The 16,006-nt window shown below is 41.1% G+C and overlaps 1 long non-coding RNA gene across 1 annotated transcript in view; it reads left to right on the forward strand.

Moving 5' to 3' along the window:
* The first annotated feature begins 7,703 nt into the window (after positions 1–7,703).
* Positions 7,704–16,006, forward strand: part of LOC124410342 — a 14,969-nt gene continuing 6,666 nt past the window's right edge. The window contains exons 1-2 of the long non-coding RNA XR_006929596.1: positions 7,704–7,841; positions 13,853–13,856. This is a non-coding gene — a long non-coding RNA (uncharacterized LOC124410342). The remainder of the gene's footprint in view (positions 7,842–13,852; positions 13,857–16,006) is intronic.

The raw sequence follows: 16,006 nt of genomic DNA on the forward strand, positions 1-16,006 counted from the left end.
ATGTTTTGTAAGCGATTTTGATGGTAGATGATTTTAAGGCGTTGTGTATAGTCACTGGACGACGAAACATCGCAGGCAAATGTAGCCTGGTACATTTTTTTCACGGACGGCACTAACTGTGCCGCAAAGAACTCGAGCTCACTGCTGGGCAAAGTGTTCTCGCAGAGGCTCGCCGGTCAGCCGTCTAAGGTTAGTCCAGTCGAGTTGAGCCGCAACTACACCGACGTTGTTGTTCAGATGAAAGTCTGACATGATGAAGGAGATTTTAGGACTGAGGATTTTTGCTGGCGAACTGCTTTTATAGAACGATAATGCTGGGGTGGGATGAAAAGATCTTGGGGATCGTGTCATTTTGGGATGCGCTAAATCGCGAAAAACCGACAGGTTTATGCGAAGGGGTTAATCGGGCGACATTGTAAGTTTTTCGCGAAAACATGGTAATTTTGGACGACAGGTTTATGTGGAAGTTAAAATCCGCCTCGGCGTCTTAATTGGGCAGCTGGCCAGACGTGATCGAGCAGCTGACCAGACGTAAACGGGAGTTCTACTCACCATTGCACTCTCTGATGGTAATCACCCACACCCGCACTGCGATGGTAATCACCCACTGATGATAACACTAACGGGGGTTGAGAACCGCGGGTTGAGAACTGCGCGCGCGCGCGCACGCACACACACACACACACACACACACACACACACACACACACACACACACACACATGGACACACACGCGTTGGTCCAGAACCGGCATATCCACGTTAAGTCAGCTTACGCCGGTCACACAGATGCACGCACACCTCACACGGACACACGCACACGCGGTGGTCCAGAACCTGCATACTACTGCTCGTGTGAGCGCTTCGTTTGGCTGGGTTATTATTTCTTGTTTCCTTATTTGATTTATTTTGGAAGATAGTGAAGTTTCGGATGCGTCGCGATGAATCGCTATGATTTAAGTTGTTAAGTAAGAATTACTGTCGAGTTACTTATAGGGTATGTTTTGCGATCAGCGCGATAATTCTGTTTGGGTTTGACGAATAGCGCCGATATTTATAATTAAGGGAAGGACGATCACGAGTAGCGTGTTCGTATCGTTGTAGATTTTCTGTATTTTGATTTTTGTTTTGTTAATCTCGTTGAGACAAGGGACGCGACTAGCGCACGTAGATTTAAGTCTAGTTAAGATTTGATTTTCTTTCTATTTTGTTTGTGGAATCGCGGGAGGCGAATTGAGTATCTGTTTCTTTTTCCTTTTGTTTTGTATCGCTTCGAATTTTTTTTTTTTGAATTTATTATTTTATTTTATTTTGTTGAATTCTGTATCGTGTCCAGTGTCCGTTCTTCCTCTCCGCAAAACTACCCACCCCCTCTCCGCGGTACTGAGCTATCTGGCATAGAGAAGGACAGCCGAGGAATTGCAAAGGTAAAGACTCGAGGCGTGTTTATCACGCCAGGTGCCCAACAAAATTTCGCGATAGCTTTTGTAAGCTGCAAATTGCATCGCGGGTTGCTGAATCATTGTGCACTAGGTTCACTCTTGGAAACTTCTCCGGGTGAACAAGAGCGGCGAAAATCAAACCTCGTCACAATATATATATTATATACCTACATTATGGTAGGTAAAAAAAACCGACTATGTTTTTTTCACTTTATACTCTGAAAAATCGGTTGCTATACACCTCTAAAAAATACTCACCAAATATGAGCTCCTAATTTTGATAGAAGGGTCTTCCGCTTTATAGTTTTCCATTTGTTCCTCAGTATTAGAAACAAAAATTTATATCTCGCTATTAACCCTTAGCGGCACACATTCTTTCTTACTCACTATCGACTTGAAATTTTGTACTCAAGGATTTTTGGGGTCGCTGATTACGAATCTGCACTCAAAATTCGAAAATTCAAGATGGCGGATTCAATATGACGGACCAAACGTGCAAAAACTCGTTCGACGAGAGCGAAAGGTACTCGGTTGGTACTCGGGGGTTTTCAGGGGCGCTGATTTCGAATCCGCACTCAAATGTTAGAAATTCAAGATGGCGGATCCAATATGGCAGACCAAACCGCAAAAAGTTGTTTGACCTTCGCAAATCATAAAACCCAAGATCTTTTCCATACTTTCAAATCAATCGCAATCGTTTTGCGGTCAGAAAATCCGTCATTTGAAGTGTACGGCCGCCATATTGTGTCCGCAATTTCGAATTTTGCAAATCTGAAAACGGATTCGTAATCAGCGACCCTAATAACCCTACCCAAAGAAACTCAAATTCGTATAAATTTCCCTGAAAGTCATAGACTGAATTAAAATTTTCTGAATTAATAATAAAAAACTGTTAAAATTTGCAACCATTGGAGTTTGACGATGAATATCTTTGAAACGCTTAATTTAATCGACAAGTCATAACAGACCATTTTTGTAGAACAGTTAATTTCCTACGAAACCATGTACTGCGCATTTCATAAAAAAAAATTTTCAACGAGTTATAAAATTCATAAGCTGTGACGTCCCCGTGAGAGACGTCCGCCTAATGGAAAATTGCCTCTATGCAAGTTTCCCTTTATATCTTTAAACTGCTGTTCTCTTCCTTCTTTATAATACCTCAGACAAACACATACATATAAAAGAGTATATTTTCTTACATTCCAATACACGCACACATCAATATAATATTATAACCTGATTTTATATTATTGACTATATAAATACAATTAGTAAGAAGCCTTGAAGGCATATGAACTTATCTTCAAATGGGCACGCCAAACCAAAAGGAAATTACAAACCAAAATTAATAACCAACTCGATGCCGAGTTCTCCGAATAGTTACTATATCTTTTGTTGCTACGATACTCCCACACTTGGTGGGTGGTACTATACAGTCCTTTGGGTTGAGGATGGCGCAGTTGAAGATATGACACTCTATAGATGTTTAAATATTGGGTTCCCTGCATAGCCCAGAGTCGGACCGCCGCTCATAAGAGTAATACCAGCATAGACTAAACAGTAAATAACTCTGGCATGACCAAAGGGCCCAAGTGAACATCGTCAGCCAGCAGAGAGAAAAATCGCGCAAGCGCACAGCCACCCTGCAGCGGCCGGAGCGGTCAGCTGCATCGCGGCAAAAATCACTTTCTGTTTAGTTCTCAAACTGTTCGGTCATAGTCAAAAATAAAAACTTTCTATTGGACTCTCAAACAGTTCAGCCGCATTCAAAAATAAAACTTGCTATTCGACTCTCAAACAGTTCAGCTGCATTCAAAAATAAAACTCGCTATTCAACTCTCAAATTGTTCAGTCACATTCAAAAACCATCTCTTAATATAACTCTCAAACAGTTCACTTACATCCCACATCAACGACTAATTTTATTCAACTCTCAAACTATTCATAATTATGCGTGTAAAATAATATTCAAAATCTTAATATTTCATTCAGAGGGGTTTCCTCAAAACCTTCTAAATATCAAAGCATAAGCTCGACTCGTAGTGTTAAAAATATTAAATTTAAACATTATATTTGAATATAACAAGTGTATCGATTTTCAAAAGGATTGTAACAATACATCGTTTTACTTTTGATACTCTTTAATCAACAAGTGTTTTGTGGACTGTGTTTACCCTTAAACCCCCAAAAAGGAATCCTCATTCGATCAGGCTCCAGGGAAGCATAAGGATCAAAGGCAGTTCTCATCGATCAAAGGTAAGACCTATATCATTAAACATTAAATCACTCGCGGCACTTGTCAGTCCATTCCTCCATTTAGTACTTGTTCGTAGCGGGGGCCCGGGTCTTCTACCAAAAATCAGGGCTCCAATCGCGTGTTGCTGATGTTCAGGTGTTGTGCCTTCTGCGGACACGCTATTTAGTTGTTTCAACGACCGACGGCATCGGGACGTCACAGAGCAAAACAGAAATTTGTCTTTAAATAATCGAACTTAAACCTTTGATATCTTTCAAACGGTGAGGTTTACGGAAAAATTATGTGAGACCTTTTTTGTAAAGCGTTCAATTTCCTACAAGAATATGAGGAGAGATATTTTTTAACGAACATTTGATGGAGAGATATGAAGGGCCTAGCCAGGGTTTCATATGAAATATGCCCCTGAACCAATGTGGATTTGCTATACGCCACATTTTAGAGATACCTCAAAAACCTAGTTCGCACAAGTTTTAAATCTCTATCTATATTATTACGCTGGAAACTTCGAATAACGCGGATTTCCGTTTTTTCGCGATTCCTGAGCCATTTTTACTTTGAAAAATATGAAAAAAAATCAGATATATTGCGGATGTTGATGTACATGATCGAGAATTCTTCCGAATTTTTTCGGACTAAATTCGAGCTGTGAAAAATCTTTTGAGGTTTAAATTGTCGATCTCTTATTGAGTTTAAAAAGTGACTAGCTTCTTTTTTTCACAGTATGTTCAATGCGTCATTCTTGATTTTCTGCAATTTTTTTCAGATTTTTCGGGAAGGAGCGCCATTGTTAAAAAAATCAAAAACTAATTTTTCAATGGTTTTTTGGGGCAAAGTGACTCAATGTCAACTCAATCATCGGGGGGACGCATCTCCGTGTTTTTATCTAATGGTTCTTTGACTTAGTTGAAAATACTGCATCATTTACTGAATGAATGAACAAATTCATTTTTGGTACTATAATATTTTAGGTTTTCGTTTCTAATACTGAGGAACAAATGGGAAACTATAAAGCGGAGGACCGTCCTATCAAAATTAAGAGCTCATATGTGGTGACTATTTTTTAGAGGTGTATAGCAACCGATTTTTCAGAGTATAAAGTGAAAAAGAAAATAGTCGGTTTTTTTGACCCACCCTAATATATATTGCGACCCGTCAATCGATGCACGCCTACAGAGGATCGTGTCAGCAGCAAGGATGAGGACAAATGAGGCTTACGATACGTCACGAAATTACGGAATGGTTAAATCGGTGAATCAGGCTGCAAAGTAATAATTCTCCGAAATGAACGGGAAGAAAATCTGTTGGGCGCCAGGTACGCTGTACCACGATAATCTGAAAGATAAAAGGGAAAAAAGGGAAAAGGGAACTCGGTAGCTCAGTATTTGGCGGAGGGGAGTGGCCGGATAGTGAACGGACAACACACTTTTCTATTATAAAAAAAATTGCCCAAGAGTAAAGGTAACGAAATGTTAGTTTATTAACGGGGACGGAAGTAGGTCTCAAAATTACCTAGGTTGTACACAGTCCTTGAGGAAGAATGGTGACAAAAACAAAGGATAATTTAAAAGACTCGATACAGGAAACGGAAATAATAACTTAACGAAAATAAAACAATCTTCTCTGATCGAATTACACGGACGATAAAAATAAACTCGTAACAAAACAAGGATAGTAACTTAAACGGCTATAAACAATCTTCCATGAGCGAGATACAAGTAATCTTAAAGTTAATACGACGCGAGAATAATATCGATAACTAAAATTGAAAGACAATCTTCGATAAGTAAGATACAAGAAAGCTTAACGGAATAAGGTACGGAACAAACGCAACGTGACAGCTGGTAACAAAAGACTCAATATAATGCAAAGAAATCAAAAACGGGATATACAGCGTCAGCTGTCACCAGACAAGAACTCGTCTAATTACAAAATAATAGTAACAAAAGTCTTAACATTAAATTATGACCGGTAACGATATTTTAAAACAATACAAGATATACGCTTCTTGCCCACGCGCTGAATCTACATTAAAGAGGAGCCTACGGTTACGCGGCGCACAACGGGAAGAAGGTACGGTGGCGTAACCACCCAGGGAGTGCTCGATTTGTAACTCGACAGCTCTCGAAAGGCACAGTGGCGTGGCGCGGCTTCGGTTCACCGCGATATTTCGATATAACGAATTCAGCGCCACGCGGTAGCGGGAGATAGCGCGGGGACGATTCAAACAACGACGCCACAAAGATGGCCGCAACCGACGCTATTGCGCAATATTACACGATTGTTGCGCAATTATACAAGATACGATTTTTGATGAACGGTAACACGATAACGAGATCAAATACAATATTTAGTTAAACGAGAACAATAATCGAAACGATATTTCCTCACGATATAGCGGTTAAATTACCCGAAAACACAAAAAAATAGAATGACGCCGCCGCCACGCAGACGCGGGGAGAGGGGGCCATGCGTGGTAAAATTAACAGAAAAATTCGGGAACAAAATTAGGGATGTTAGTAGTTAGTTAGGCTCTTCGAAATGGTCATTAAATAAATTAATAGGCCACACGAAAACCCGAGATACGGAAAATTACGACCCAAACGGTCATCAAGACAAAAGACAAGCAATTGCGTCTCGGGGGTTCGAGCGGTAACAAAAGCTCACTTACGTTAGAAGAACCGGAATTACTTCCTCGTACAAAAGCAAAGAGTCCTGGCAATTAACAATGTCTACAGGCTCACAAACACTTGACATCAAATACAAAAAGATATAAGGTACGGTAACAACAGAAACGGGATTAATGCGAGAACAAAGAACGTTACAGACAAAAAAAGTAGTAAGGAACAGAAAAGCACGTCTGTTCACAGCTAAGCGAGATCCAGAAGTAAGTCGTTCGGGGACTCTTCCGCGCAGCGTCGTTGTCGCAACGGCGTTGTCTGCAGAACTTCTTTGGCGAGACGTCGGTTGGCAGCACCTCCTGGGCATGACTTCTGGCAGGCCTCGCAGCACACTCAGCTTTCGCCGTGCCTTACCCCTTTAAGATACGTGGGCGGTACTTTCAGCGGTACTGAGCCAGTAGGGGGCTCTTTAACGTTCCCGACGTTGTTGGTGAACATCACATTATGGCCGTGGACATCCCTCATGAATGATCTGGCCGAATTTTCATTTCTTCGGACCAGGGCGACGAAATAGCTAAGTGGGCATGTCGTTCAAGCGAGCCGATTCGCTCGCATTTCTCGACTCCGTGGATGATGTAGTAGGCGGCAGCCTCGTAGCTCTCGGAAACGTATGCGGGGAAGGCACGGGTACTAGCTGCGAGACGTTGAGCCACCTGCCAGGATGATTTCATCCTCGTAGATGTACCCTTGGTGTCGGATTGTCGGTAGCTGCTCTTTTCCCTCCTCTCTCTCACCGCCTTTATCTCTCAGGATATCTCGGGATAGGTGGGAAGAAAGGGAAACAAAATCGAAAGCAATTAGTAACAGAACTTAAAATTACATATATGACCATATCGACTGCCAATAATCCTTGCTGCCTTTTCACGATAACGGGGATATCGGAGGTCATATAACGCGGTGCAAATCGCCGTGTTACAATATATATTGTTACACTTTAGCGTAACGAGTAAAAACGAGGGTAAGAAGCTTAGTCAGGCGAGCAATCGAAAAGCACTAAATGAAAAACATGCTTGGAGAAAAATGTATTTGCTGTAAAGAACGTGTTATCAGCTCAAAGTCTGAAACAGATCTGTTTTTACAATAATACCGGTTGGCGCAGCAACCGTCTTCACTTTTTGACACACGAGGGCTTAGTTTTATTGCGTCATATGCTGGCTACTAGATCATTAGAAAGGGGGGGGTAAAACGGGTGATTTTACCTTTTCTAACACTACTCCCCCTCGAGGAAAAGAGTCGTCCTGGCTCTGACAAATTGAAACAATAGTGAATTTGATCTAGCAGACGGTGCTTGCAGGTGAGACGGAGCTGTGGCTCTGAAAATTCAGACTCCCTCTCTGCTATCTGGCATTCGCCCACAGTCTCAAGGTAAACCACAGAAAACCTTGAGCAGATAGTCGAGCATTAAACTGAACTCTTAAAATCTTATGTGCCGTGTTTTCACAAAGGTCAGTGTAAAAGTGTGTAGTGTTCAGCTTCGTGTAAAATCCGAAGGAGCGGCCAGTTCCCAAATTCCAGAAATCAGGAAAATCCAAATCAAGCCAAAATGATCCGGGAAGAGGACCACGGGGACAGGAGAGGTTCGAGCGGAAGTCTAAAATCGGCGCAGGCCAAAGGAGCATTCTCATCACTCTGAGGAACGGGAATAAGGAAAGTGGCGAGCTGGTTCCAGGATTCTTCTGGAAGCTGCACACCCTAAATTGGGAGGACAGACGTGAACGGAGGTCGAACGGTCGAAATTTGCTTAGCGAATTTGAAGATGAATTACTCGGATTTAAATATTACAAGTATAGATATTTGATAAAAGAACGGCCTTATCTGATTAAATCCGGAGCCGTTGACCACTGGGCGTCCTCAGAAAGAAACAGGGATGACAGGAAAAAGGCTGTGTCAAGGGACCTGGGAATTCCCGTAAAATCTGACACATTGGTTAAAAAAATACGAAAATCAGATAATCACTTGTCGACCATGAAAAATAATTGTGGCTCCGTTCAGATATTTAATAGAAATCAAAGCTGGTCCGACATAGAACTCGAGTCAAAGAAGAATCTTCTAGAAGGAAACAAAAACTGACGCGAGAACAAAAGCTCCTTCAAAACAAAACTTGAATCTTCTGTCGCCGGATAACAGAGCAAAATGTCGTCCCAGCACAATAAAATCAACGCGGGAGACTCTAAATAAAACCAAATTTCATGTGTTCTTTGCTGTTGAGTTGACTAGTAGGGATTGGAGAGTAGTCTTTCCGTAAAGTCTGTATAGATCCGTTCAGCTGTAACCTCTGCATTGACAACTATCACGGGGCGGAAGAGGGAGAAAAAGTGCCTCTAACCAGCCAACCTTGGTGAACATCATGAATAGTTCTAAGCAGTTGCAAAGGAATCTCCGACTCCTCCTTGCGCGCACGAGAATTGATCCGAGCAAAAGAGGTCTCTGCGGAAACTCGCAAATAAACTATTAGATCTACTCCGAGTTCGAACGCTTGAACGAGAAGAGCAGAACTTTTTCTGAGTAAATGAGCCTCGAAATCTCGAAAATTTCCTAACCTGCGATGAGCCTCGATGAAACAATCGCCACTAAATATCGATGTTTCCATAATTTTCACAGATAAAGAGGTTAATCCTAAGAGGTTAATTTGTTAGAGAGTTTTTTGCTGAGTTAGAAGTTAGAAGAGGTACCTGCCTGTAGAGGATTATCTTCCCTGATCACCTCTCTATTTTGCCAATTATAAGCGTTTGAATTCGAGCTTTGCGTCTGAGTCTCTGCTTTGCGTTTCAACGCGAAGCAGTGATTGACGTCATGGCCCTTTTGGTTACGAAACATGCAAGTGAGGGTAGTAAACCCATTGTCCACTCCCTCATTGACGTACTGGGGTCTTCTACTCTGGTTCTGAAAAGAACCGCGATTATTTTTAGCTCTTAAATTTCTATTATTATTGAAATTTTTACTATTTTTCGGGTTAAGAGACTCGGTCTCCTCCGAGCGACTATCTCTTTTTTCTGTAGAGGTGTTATCAACCACCTCAACTTGTCGGAGTTTTCCCGCTCCAGAATATTGTTTACGCATGGCCTCCACCTCGAGCGTTTTGGCCATTGCCTCTCGTAGGGAAGTTAAACCCGACGTTCCAACGGCCATTTTAACCCCCGGGTCGTTACAAGCGTTTGAGAAAGCCTGTGTCGCTAATATATTACGTGATGGTTTGATGTTCGTGTAGTTGGCACCGCGATTTTGAAAATTTCAAAAAGTAATTGTTGTGCTGAATTGTGCTAGGCTCGTGCTTTATTGTACCGTATTCTGTAACTTAAAATCTCGAAGAACATAGCAAATATACGGAAAAATTGATTTTTTACGGCAGCACCGCCGTTTTGTTTTTTTTTCCAAATCAATGGTTGTGCTGGATTGTGCTGGATTTGTGCTGCGCTGTGCCGCAAACCGTGATTCGATAACACCAACTATTTTCGAGTAATCGGTATTTGAAAAACAAAATTGAGCACCGCAATTTGAATTTTTTTTTATTTATATTTGAATCAATATAGCTCAATTTGTGCTTACGTGTGCTGCTAGGCAAAATAGGCTCGGATGTAACGTCGGCTCAGAATGAAAAAAAATTTTTATGCCAGGCGCTGAGACGGCGCAAGAGGGGAAGGCAATTTTGAAAAACTATTCCATCTTATCAATTCGAATTTTCGAAACTTTTTCTGTGCTGTACTAGTCGATTGCGATTAACTGAGTTCTCGATTGACTTTTCCGCCAAGCACGGCAAAAAATAATTTTCGAAATATATATTCCATCTTCTACATGAGAATTTTTGACCCGCTGTGATGTGCTAAATGAGAACTGCGGCTTTCCACAACGACTCAGAGTGCTCAACCGTCTCCTTGATTTCCACCGAGCAAAAACGGTTTCCAAAAACCTCGATTTTCGAAAATGAAAATTTCAAGACTTGTGCTCAGTTGTGCTAGGTAAGTACTACGACTTTCCATTATGACTCGATGTGCTCGGACCGTATCCTCGCTGTCTACCCGGTGAAAAAGATTTCCAAAAAAACTTGGATTTCCGAAAAACACGATTTCAAGACCTGTGCCGAGTTGTGCTAGGTGAGTACTAGAACTTTCCATTATGACTCGATGTGCTCGGACCGTATCCTCGCTGTCTACCCGGTGAAAAAGATTTCCAAAGAAACTTGGATTTTCAAAAAACACGATTTCAAGACTTGTGATGAGTTGTGCTAGGTGAGTACTACAACTTTTTGTCGTGACTCAATGTGCTCGGACCGTATCCTCGCTGTATACCCGATGAAAAAGATTTCCAAAAAACCTGGGTTTCCGAAAAACACGATTTCAAGACTTGTCATAAGTTGTGCTAGGTGAGTATTACAACTCTTTATCATGACTTGAAGTGCTCGGACCGTATCCTCGCGGTTTATTTTTATTATTTACCATATTTTCAATTTATATGTATTTTTTTTTTCGTGAGTATATTGATGAATCACCATGGTAATACATGCATTATGGTGAAGGTTTGATTATGTATGTACTTATTATCTACGTATAGCATATTACACCTTTTTTTTTTAATTTTTTTTCTTCTCTCCCTCAGATATCTTCTTATGTGTTTGATTATTCATGTACTTATCATCTACGTATAGAATATTGCACCTTTTTTTTTAATTTTAATTTTTTTTTTTTCTTCCCTTCAAATATTTTTTCATCTGTTCGATTATTCATGCATGTAATTAATAACTATGGGTAGCATATGTTATACTTTTTTTTATATTTTATTTATTTTCTCTTTTTTTCAAGTTTTGCTGCATTTTGTGTGCATGTAATAATGACCAAACAATCTTTCTCCTGAATTAATTTTATTCATGCAATCACGTATACGCACATGGGTGCTGCGATTTCTTCATCACTGTTCACCCATCTAGGTTTCGGCTTTTTTGGACTATTATCGCATAATAACCATCGTTCGCCTGATCTTACGTAACTAGTGTAATGACCAACCGATTTAAAATTGTACGTTTCGACGTAACCTATGACACCTGCCAAAATGTACTGTCGGTCGCGTGATAGCGGAAGCTTGTCTGGAAAGTCCGCAAGTGCTGCTGTACGGGTCCCACAATCAGTTTCTATAAATACCAGAGGGCCATACCGTAGCTCTGTAATGGGAAGTTGGCTACAGCACCGTTTTGGTGGATGTCTGCCATTTTCAAGTCAAGAGCCACAAATGTATGGTGCACTTATATACAATTTTACTCCCCCCACCACTCAAGGTCCTTGTCGCGCCCCACTGTTCCTGCGCGCGTACGCCGGGCTGGAAGGAAAAAAGTGGGAATACGGCGGTATAAAACCGAGAGCGCAGCGTCTTCGAGTCATTTCTAGCCCTCCGAGATTTCGTCTTAGCGATTGCTGATCCATCTTACGCCAAAATGAACGGGAAACCGCATATCATGCGATTATGGGAACTGCTTCCGCAGCCAGAATTTCGCAATGTAGTTGACGACGATGGTCAGGTTGTTCGTCCCAGCTCTGAAATTTTTTTCCGATTGTCGGCAGATCTTGAATCCGAATTTAAAAATGTGTCGCCAAAAAATATCCACACGATTCTAAAAATGAATCGTTACGAAATGCATGACAAGGTAATAATAGCTCATGATATCGTTAAAGCAAATATTTCAGCCATTTCAGACATTGCAAATTCAACCGCAGAGATCAGTATGGCTGATTCACTCGAGTTCAAGATCGATGTAACACATGTGTGGAAAAAAATTCAGCCCGACTCAGTTGAGTATGAGTTTGCTAACGGTCGAAAGCGAGAAATTTACATGATGAGACGATTTGCATGGACGAGCGCGATATTCGAAAAAGTTCAAGTCGAAACCAAACTTCCATGCGCCCTAGTTTTCAAGAACGCAATGATTTCACAAAGCGGCATCTACGTTACTGTTTTCGGAAAGTGTCCTGAATGCAGTTCTACTTTTCTTGGAAAAATCATAAATGAACCGCAGAGTGGTGACGTTGTCAAAATGGAATGTTTGATGGAGGGATTCGATCCCTCAATTAAACATGTCAAAAAACGGCAATTGAAAGGAGTCGAGAGGGTTGCTGTCTCAAAGCAGTTAGTAGAGGGCAATACGTTGGCTTGCGAATGGAGGAGGAACGAAGCGAACAGACTCATTTCTCGGATTGGCGATGAAGAACCTCCTAATTTGTATAGCAGCCGCGTCCTTCGAAAAGCAAAACAGGAGAGGCAAGACAATTTGCTTGCGGTCGAATCAACAGATGTATACGAAAGTCTGCATCTGATGAAGTACAGTTCTAAATATGAAGGTGCGATCAAGCGAATCGGTTTAGATCCATTGTTTGTGTACTATTGGACTAGGGAGCAGGAAGCTGTTTATTACAACTACCACGACACTGTCTATATTGATGCAACTGGTTCGCTTATAAAAAAAATCAAGCTACCCAATGGGGACCTGTGCCCGCATGTATATCTTTATCAAATAGTGCCGCAAGTTGACGAGAAAACAGTACCGGTATGTCAAATGATTTCGGCCGCACAAAGCACGAACGATATTCTGGTGTGGCTCAAGATATTCTGTCAGCAAGTATCTGCACAGGTATCTGCATCCTCTATACCAAAGGAAACTGTGACAGATTTTGACAAAGCACTTCTTGGAGCTGTCGCTCAAGCATTTGCTAAACAGCCCAGCTTAAAGCACTATTTGGATGTGTGTTTTCGATTGTTGACTAATCCTTTCGACACCCGCAACGTACCACCTTGCCTTCTGCGACTCGACGTTTGCCACTTGTCTAACATGGTAGCTAGGTGGAAATGTTTAACGGACAAGCCAAACGGTGTGCGTAATTTTGACCTAAGAGCGGTAGCAATTTTACGAAAGCAAGAAGACTTCGATGAGTTCACTGAGATAGCCAAATCAATTTTCATCCTTGCTCTCAACGCTAATGGGGAAGCTGGCGGGTTAGCTGAGCATTTTCGATTATATCTCTCGTCGTACATCCGAGGTGATCCATTGCCGGGTATGGGTGATGAGGATCTTGCTGAAAGTATTGATCAGGACGAGGCTGATGAACCAATTTTGAATTCTAGTTATCTAGAGAGGAGTGATTCGTATCGATGGGTAAGCAGCATGTATCGTGAATGCACTGAATTGATAAATAATGAAGCCAAAACTGATGATATTAATGGCTATTATTGTCTTGCATTTGCTAAAAAGCTCAAAGCTCTATTGCCTTATTTCCCTCTCTTTAGCGAGGTAATGCGGGGTGTGTTCAAATACGGATCTCCAAATGCTACTTCTGCGGCGGTAGAGTCCGAATTTAACGACCTGAAGAATCGCACTTTCAGGAACGTATCACTTCCTTTACGAGCGGACAAATTCGTTGGAAAGCACATCTTATCATTCTCCGGTAAAATAAAACTGGCGTTAGCTGGTAAGAATACGGACAATGTATCTGAAGATGTGTGCGAAAGAGTTGATGAAGCGCCTAGTCCAGTTTCTTAGGATATGTCTGAGCTGCGAAATACTGAGAGTATCGGAAGAACTCAATCTGTCCATGATATTCTAGCGGTTACTGTAAAAAATCGGCAGATGAATGACGGTATGATAGCGGAACTCAAGAGCGTCGACGAACAGTCTACGACTGTTCCTCTGGATACGTTCAGGCAGCAAAGTAGTGAGAATGTCGAAGAAACCCGATTTATTAGTAATATTCTCGTTCCTGCCATCAAAGACCAGCTGGTAGATGCTGATACAATCGCTGAACTGGAAGAGATGAAGGCGGAACATAACTGGCGCAACAAAAATTAAAAAAAAAACGAAAAGATTTCGTTATGCTGATCCGTGCCCGATCTTCACTACATCATCTAGTGGTTTCGTTTCACTGCCAGTTATACCTAACGGGCATAACTGCCCAAATATTTGCAACAACAACGTCACTATTTGCCTGTCGAATACTTGTGGCTTTGACAGCATTTGCCAAATAATAGCCAGTTTAGCTTGCAACGACGGTGCCTACCATAGAATTGTTACCGATGCATCTTCTCCAATTTCTAAATGCGTGAATGTTTTCTTGACGAGGGTTTAAGCGCATGATTCTTTAAGGAGAGAGCAAATATTCTAATTAATATAAAACAACTTGAGCCGGAACAGTCTCGCAGAAATATAGTGAAGCTCAATGCATCGTCGAATACTGGGAACTTGACCAGATATCTTTTGGAAGATAAGGATCCAAGCTGTGTGGTCACTACATGCTGCTTAGTTTGTGGCGCTAGAAAGGCTCGTCCCGAGGGTTTTATAAGCGTGAATTATGATGTGCTATCCAATGAAGGACTAAGTCAACTTTTAAAAGCCATCGAAAATGGCAGACATCCACCAAAACGGTGCTGTAGCCAACTTCCCATTACAGAGCTACGGTATGGCCCTCTGGTATTTATAGAAACTGATTGCGGGACCCGTACAGCAGCACTTGCGGACTTTCCAGACAAGCTTCCGCTATCACGCGACCGACAGTACATTTTGGCAGGTGTCATAGGTTACGTCGAAACGTACAATTTTAAATCGGTTGGTCATTACACTAGTTACGTAAGATCAGGCGAACGATGGTTATTATGCGATAATAGTCCAAAAAAGCCGAAACCTAGATGGGTGAACAGTGATGAAGAAATCGCAGCACCCATGTGCGTATACGTGATTGCATGAATGAAGTTAATTCAGGAGAAAGATTGTTTGGTCATTATTACATGCACATAAAATGCAGCAAAACTTGAAAAAATGAGAAAATAAATAAAATATAAAAAAAAGTATAACATATGCTATCCGTAGTTATTAATTACATGCATGAATAATCGAACAGATGAAAAAATATTTGAAGAGAAGAAAAAAAATAATTAAAATTAAAAAAAAAGGTGTAATATTCTATACGTAGATGATAAGTACATGAATAATCAAACACATAAGAAGATATCTGAGGGAGAGAAGAAAAAAAATTAAAAAAAAAAGGTGTAATATGCTATACGTAGATAATAAGTACATACATAATCAAACCTTCACCATAATGCATGTATTACCATGGTGATTCATCAATATACTCACGAAAAAAAAAAAATTTCATATAAATTGAAAATATGGTAAATAATAAAAATAAACCGCGAGGATACGGTCCGAGCACTTCAAGACATGATAAAGAGTTGTAATACTCACCTAGCACAACTTATGACAAGTCTTGAAATCGTGTTTTTCGGAAACCCAGGTTTTTTGGAAATCTTTTTCATCGGGTATACAGCGAGGATACGGTCCGAGCACATTGAGTCACGACAAAAAGTTGTAGTACTCACCTAGCACAACTCATCACAAGTCTTGAAATCGTGTTTTTCGGAAATCCAAGTTTTTTGGAAATCGTTTTGCCCAATAAACAACGAGGATGCGGTCGGAGCTCTCCGAGTCATGATAAAAAGTTGGTGTACTCACCCAGCACAACTTGGCATCGGTCTTGAAATTCTTATTTCCGAAAATCCAGGTTCTTTGGAAATCGTTTTGGCCAGGTAGACAGCGGGGATATGGTCGGAGCACTTGGAGTCATGATGAAAAGTTGTAGTACCCACCTAGCACAACT

This window comes from Diprion similis, chromosome 9, assembly GCF_021155765.1.
Source record: "Diprion similis isolate iyDipSimi1 chromosome 9, iyDipSimi1.1, whole genome shotgun sequence".
In the NCBI taxonomy this organism is placed as follows: domain Eukaryota; kingdom Metazoa; phylum Arthropoda; class Insecta; order Hymenoptera; family Diprionidae; genus Diprion; species Diprion similis.